This window comes from Pelodiscus sinensis, unplaced genomic scaffold (assembly GCF_049634645.1).
Source record: "Pelodiscus sinensis isolate JC-2024 unplaced genomic scaffold, ASM4963464v1 ctg34, whole genome shotgun sequence".
Lineage (NCBI taxonomy): Eukaryota > Metazoa > Chordata > Testudines > Trionychidae > Pelodiscus > Pelodiscus sinensis.
Window position 1 is genome coordinate 1,248,884 of NW_027465849.1, and position 6,875 is coordinate 1,255,758.

The 6,875-nt window shown below is 51.4% G+C and overlaps 1 protein-coding gene across 2 annotated transcripts in view; it reads right to left on the minus strand.

The window, feature by feature from the left end:
- LOC106731834 (butyrophilin-like protein 9) overlaps positions 1 to 2,563 on the minus strand; it is a 28,227-nt gene extending 25,664 nt beyond the window's left edge. Inside the window, exon 1 of one of the 2 annotated variants that reach the window (XM_075915477.1) lies at positions 2,432 to 2,543. The gene's annotated coding sequence lies outside the window, so the exon portion shown is untranslated. Of the gene's footprint in view, positions 1 to 2,431 lie in introns of both variants that reach the window. The other variant, XM_075915475.1, reaches the window with a different exon arrangement.
- Between the last annotated feature and the right edge of the window lie 4,312 nt (positions 2,564 to 6,875).

The window sequence follows — 6,875 nt, forward strand, 5'->3', positions numbered from 1 at the left end:
AAAGACAGACAAAAGTGCCTGAGAGAGACAAAGCATGTGGCTAGAGTATCCAAGGTCATTGGTTGAAGCACTTACCTTGACTGAGGGAGAACCAGGTTTGATTCCCTGTGCCTGATCTAGGGCAGATATTTCACCCCAGGCCTTTCCCATCCCAGGTGACTTCACAGTAACAGGCTGTGAGGTGAGTCTCTTCTATAGAAACTGTTTCTCCCTGGTCTGACTCCTGGATAAATAATTCCTGGAGCAGGGATTTGACTCAGGGTCTCTCACATCCCAGTGGAGGGCCCTGACCCTGGGCCTACTAGCTGTAATGCAGGGGGAGGGGAGTTTCTCCCTGGCTCTGTGCAAGGAAGGACTGACCTGGTTTATGTGCCTAACACCAGATGAGGGTTTACTGCTGAGCATCCCAAGCAGAACAAGGTCCCACCCTCCAGCTCATCATCAGCCAGGCACCTACAGCCCAGATCAATGAGTGAGGAGTCTAAATCCCATGGTGTATCTAGGCCCGAAGCCTGCCCACTTTCCCCTGCATTTCACTGCTGGTTTAGGTGGCTGCCAGCTCAGAGTGCTGGCTTCTGAGGAGCCAAGTGGTAGGTGCCTAACTCCTCCCTGGGTGCATAACCTGGGGCTGTGAAGTGCCCAAGGGGGCAGGGCACCTAGGGATCAGGCCCTGCACTGCTGTGTCTCTGGCCCAAAGCTCCTAAATCACTTGAGTAGCTTTGGATGCTCCCCACCAGCCAGCACAGAGTCTCTGGATTTTTATGCAGCTGAATAATCTGGAAACTCCAGACCCACAATGGAAACCAGCCAACAGGAGAGCTCTTAAACCTGCCAAGTTTCCTAGCTTCTGATCAGCAAATCCAGCTCTCCCTAAACGAACCAGGCCCTTTGGTCTCTCTTTGCAGATGCCAGAGCCTGTGTTATTAACACTAACCACTATGTGTGTGTGTAACACGGTGTCAGCTGGTTGTGAAGATCCTTAGGGTCTGACCTTGGGCTGTGAGCTCTTCAGGGCAGAGACTGTGTCTGTTCTGTTTCTGTGCAGTGTCTGGCACATTGAGCCCCTTGCTCCAGGCGAGAGCCCCCCTTGCTACCACAATAACAACACTGGAGTAACTCCTGGGGTTCACCACAGTCAGCAGACACAGTACTGCGCAACGCCGTCCTTTTCCACAGCACAAGCCAAACCGTGTTCAGCACCGTGCTTCTCATACCAGTCTGGTGACTGCTGTGGTGCTCTGTTTGCATGATGGGACTGAGGAGGGACTCCAGTCAGGGATCAGGGCCCCGCTGTGCCCGGTGCTGCACAGATGGTAGCCCTGCACATGCGAGCTCACTGTCTGACTGTCAGACAGGGCCCAGCCCACGGGTGAACCAGACAAACCCCTTAGTGATGCGGGGTTGGGAGGATGATATAACAAGGCAGAAGGGAGTGTAGTAGGGAAACAGAGTCCCAGCTGACCCCAGCCCAGCCTGCACCTGACAGCAGCACTCAGTAGCCCCCTGGCTCTGAAGGGGGATTTTGAGGAGGACAAGCAGGTGGCTTTGTGACCGCTGAGGGGAAGCTGTTCCCGGGCCTGGCGGCAGCGTGGAAAGAACACAGGTGTGCTGGAGAGGACAGACTGACATTCCAGGCTGCCATGGTTGGCAGAGTAAGAGCTGGCGGCTTGAGGCACTGCTGGGTCTGACAGGCGATACGGGATCTAAACCCACACATCCCTCAGGCACAGACCAGGCCTGTGCGCTCGGTGCCTTGTGCCGGGTGCACACCTGTTCTACCACAGCTTCATGTCCCACCAGACACGGCTTGGAGGGTCCGAGCCTAGCTAGGCTCTGCTCCAGCCAGTGCCAGGCTGAGAGCACTGTGGGGCAGGGACGGTCTCTCACTGTCTGTATGAGCCGCACCCAGCACAGTGGGGCCCTGAGATCTGTCAGGGTCTGTGCCCTGCCTGTAGTAATGGGGCTCTGACCTCTGATGTGATCTGGGCAGTACCAAGCATGATGGGAACCCCAATCTTAGCTGGGGTCTCTAGGTGCTGCTGTAACGTATGGAATTGCAACAGCCAGGGAGGCACCTTGACCTCCCTTTTAGAACTATGAACCAAACAGCTCCCTCCTACACACACACTTATAACCTGGCAACACATCCTCCTCGGGGCATCAGTAGGGCAGGGCTGTGCAGCCCTTTGAAAGAGTCACCAAATCACCCATGCATCCCATCCCACCCTCTAGGGAAAGACCCCAAGGAACCCAGCTGTCCACAGGGGATATTGGGCTGAGCAGTGACTCACACCCACCATTAGCGTTTGCCCAGAACTGACAGGAGGTGGGAACTGGCCATGGCAGGGGCACGGGGGACATGATTCCAGGGGCAAGAGTGTGAGTTCCTCTGAGAGTGAAGGAAAGGGGGTAATAACATGGAGGAACCTACCTCAAGGACTCAGCATGTCCCAGGAGATGCCATGGAGTGAGCTGGGATCCCAGCCTTACACCGAGCGCCCAAGGAACTGGACTGACATGCCGGGGCAGATGAGGAAATGGATCTGTAGCTGTTGGTGAACTCTGACCAGGGAAAGTGAAAGCACAAGGGTGTCTGTCACACATTAACCTGAGGATCTGGGCAGGGCCCAGGACAGGTGTCCGGTTACCTGTGGAGACATGGGGAGCAGGGAGGAGTTTGTTGCCTCTGGGCTTCCCATTCCTCTTGCAGTGCAGCCCTGAGATGTGCCCCTACCCTGCCCCTGGAGCTGCTCCCCACTCCCATCCCATCCCCTTTTCCCACCACTGAGCTGCCCCTTCTGTCCTTGACTGTGGGGCAGTAGCAGGCTGTGCCACGCACCGGAAACAGCAGCCCCAGGGTCTGTGGTTTGGTGCTACATGATGCAAGTGATTTAAACAGGAGCCAGGAGGCACAAGGTTGAAAAGCCCGAGTGAGTTCTAAGCCAGAATCTCTGTGGCCGCATGACAGGGGCTTCCACTGGGACTGCTGAGTAGGGCTGGACCCAGGACGTGCCAGGCCACAGGCCTCTGCCACTTGAGCTCAGGAAAAAATTCTGTTCGCGGCTTTTGCCTTTGGGCAGCCCTGGCTAGGCAGGATGCAACTAGTGGACTAGACCCTGTAGAGCCACATTCTTCCATCACTGTCACCTAGCTGGAAGGAGAAGGCTGCTAGTTTCCTATGTCACCACCCCCAGAAACCTAATTCCTGTCCCCGTCACTGCAGGACGGCAGAGAGCTGGACCCGGGTGCCAGACCCGGGAGGAGGAAGTTACTCATCCTATGCAGTAATGACATTTCTTCGAGGTGTATGTCCCCGTGGGTGCTCCACTGGAGGTGTTGGGCTCATCCCAGTGCCACAGGTTGTAGAATCGTTGGCTGTAGTCCAGCTGGACCGTGCATGCATGGGGCACATGCGGCTTGCGCTGATTGTTAGCTTGCACTGAGTCTGGCTTCCCACCAGTTTCTCCAAACCGGATCAATCCTGAAAAGCATACGGAAGAAACTCCAAAAAGGGGAGGAGGGCGGGTCGTGGAGCACCCACTGGGACATACACCTCAAAAAAACTTTACTGCACAGGATGAGTAACTTCCTCTTCTTCTTTGGTGGTGTCCCCATGGGTGCTCTACTTGAGGTGAGTACAGAGCAGTAGTCTCATCTGCAGAGGAGGGATCGGAGTCAGGATTTGTCTGCTGTGGACAGCACCACAGAGGCCAGTGCTGATTCTCGAGCAATTGTGTTGATGGCATAGTGCTCAGCAAAAGTTATGTCTGAAGACCATGTCGCTGTACAGTGAATGTCTTGGATTGAGACTCCTTTGAGAAAAGCTAGAGAAGTGGATGTTGCTCTAGTGGAATGAGCTGTAATAGACGTTGATATGGACTTATTGCGTAAAGTATAGCAGGTGGTAATACATTTCATGATTATTTTAGATATTCGCTGCGAAGACAACGGTTGGCCCTTGGATCTTCCGTCAGATCACAGGAAAAGCCGCTGGGATCGTCGATATGGGTGAGTCCATTCCAGATAGAAAGCAAGCACCCTGTGGACGTCTAAGGTATGTAGATGGGCTTCATAAGTCATTGCATGTGGTTTGGGGTAAAAAGTCAAGAGTATTATCGGTTTGTTTATATGAAATTCCGAATTCACCTTAGGCAGAAATTTTGGGTGAGATCGTAGTATTACCCCTTGGTTGGTGAACAGGTTCTATGGAGGAGCAGCCGACAGAGCTGCCAATTCTCCAACTCGTCTGGCCGACATTATAGTTAGAAGGAATACCACCTTCATGGTGAGAGTCTGAATATCACATATGGCTAAAGACTCAAAGGGTGGATATGTGAGAGTGTCCAAAACAAACTCAAGGTCCCACAGAGCAGGTGGTTTCCTGTGCGGAGGGTGTAAGTTCGTTAACCCCTTCAGGAAACGTGTAGTCATCAGGTGGGACATAATTGAAAAGCCTTCAATAGATTGTCGAAATGCAGAAATCGCCAAAAGATGGACTTTAATAGATGAAAGACCCAGTTTAGAGCAGTGTAGATGGAGAGCATAGTCCAGAATGCAGTGAATTGGAGTAGACATCACATCAAAACCATTGGCTATTGTTGGGAATAATTCTTGTACACACTGGGTGCAGGTGAAAACAAGCAGAGGATTTACTGAACACACAGCACTGGTGGAGTGTGGACCAGGGGGTTAGCCCGGTGAGCACTAACTTAACCAAAACATACATTAGATTATATAGGTAGCAGATGGACGGAGAAGTGATTTGATAGGTCTAGCAGCAGACGAAGATATGCACATAAGCCAATGAGCTACAAAGTTACACAGTATCTCCGCCCATTGCCAATTAAGAATATTATTACTAATACAAGTAGTTATTTCTAGCAAGCTAAATGAGCCAACATAAACAAAGGCATATTGATGGTCATTTTGTCAGCGGAAATATAATGCGTCTCCTGAGGGGGTGGTATTGCCTTGGCACGATCTTTGGGATCCAAGCTTATTTTCTAGGAACAAAGCAGACAATGAAAAACAATCCTGCGCGGTTCTTTGGTACCGGCCTTATCAAAGTGAGGCTCTTTGGAATATAGTTGCCAGGGGAACCAAGGTCATAGTAACTGTTGAACTGTACGCTTCCCAGGCTTGGCCTGATATTTTCAGATTTGAGTTCGTCAGTTCTCAGCAAGATACTGTTGGGGTCACTGGGCATGATCCTAGGTAACTCGGGGGAGTGGAAGATCACAAGAATCAATGAAGCCCCCCCGCTCTAGGCCCAAGCACACTAAAAGCACCCCATTTTCCCCCCTTCTGCCCTTCCCCCCCCCCCCCCCGGCATAACTTTTCTCTGGCTCTCTAATAGCTGGGAACAGCAAGACAGACCTTGAGGTTGCTTAGTTACTATCAGTGGTATAGAAGAAGAATTCAGATGTGTCTCTGTAGAGGGGAGGAGGAGGATGTCCCAGCGTGGGAATCTTGTTACAGTTCACTATTTTCCTGCAAGTAAACAACCTGGGTATAGAAGGAGGAAAAACTGCTTACGTTGGTGTGCTTGATCTGAGATGTCTAGTCTCCTGGCACCTATTTGAACGTTCAAATAAACTTTTTTGCTTCTCTACACCGGTGTGTTTATTGGAGCACGCACACCGGGCACTGAACCCAGCTGTTGCCCCCCTCGGGCACTCTGTGCCAGCAACAATACCATGAGCTGCCTCAATTTACCCTACAGCTATACACCAGGAATGAAACCAATGCCACTTATAAAGGTAAGTTTTTTGGGTGGAGTCATGTCTACTGTGAAGTAATATTTGTTTCACCTCTTGTGATCGAAGTGCTTCTGTGCTATGGAACCAGCTAGGAGCCATGCCATGAGGTGTATTCAGTCGGTTTGTGGTTGTGGCATGAACATCCCCAGCTGCATTAGCAAATCCAGTCGTTTGGGTAACGGATATGGTGGTCAGCGAGACATTTGCAGTAGAAGATGGAGCCAGGTCTATCTGGGCCAGAAGGGGGCTATTAGTATCACCATGGCCCTATCGTCGTTTATCTTCTCCAGCACTCTCAGGAGAAGTGGAACAGGAGGGAAAGTGTAGAGAAGATGATGAGTCCTGTTTACCAAGAATGCATCCCCCAGAGATTTGGGGCCCAGACTGGCTCTGGAACAGTATCTGGGACATTTGGCATTGTGATGTGTGGCAAACAAGTCTAAACTGGGGCATCCCCAGTGTAATAGTGGAATATTGAAAGAGCCACTTTATGATTGAGTTCCTACTCGTGTTGAGGAAACAGGTGTCTGCTCAAGGCACCTGCAATAGAATTTTCTTTGCCACGTAGGTACATTGCTATCAGAGTGATTTTGTGACTGATACACCAATTCCATAGCTTCGTGGCTTCTGCACACAGGAATCTCGATCGGGCCCCTCCTTGTTGGTTGATGTAGTACACCATGGTGGTGTTGTCGGAGAAGACATGAACCATCTGACCACAGATCCCGAGAAGGAATGTCTTGCATGCATTGAACAACGCCCTGAGTTCCAGAAGATTGATGTGCTGCAGGGCTTCCTGAGCATTCCATTGGCCTTGAGCAAATTCGCCCTTGCAGTAGTCTCCCCATCCTAGGAGAGAAGCGTCCAAAGTAACTTGGACAGGGGATGCGGACAGTGGAAAGGAACCCCGGAGAGCATGTTGGTCGGAGAATTCCACCATGTGAGGGATCGTTTCACTGTCGATGGCAATGTTACTAGCCTGCATAGGTCGCAATTGCCCAGACGATATATGGACAGCAGCCAATGTTGTAGACACCTGAGGCGTAATCTGGCATGCCAGATTGTCGTATGTTGTCGCCGCCATGTGTCGCAAGAATTGGAGGTAGGTAAGTATTG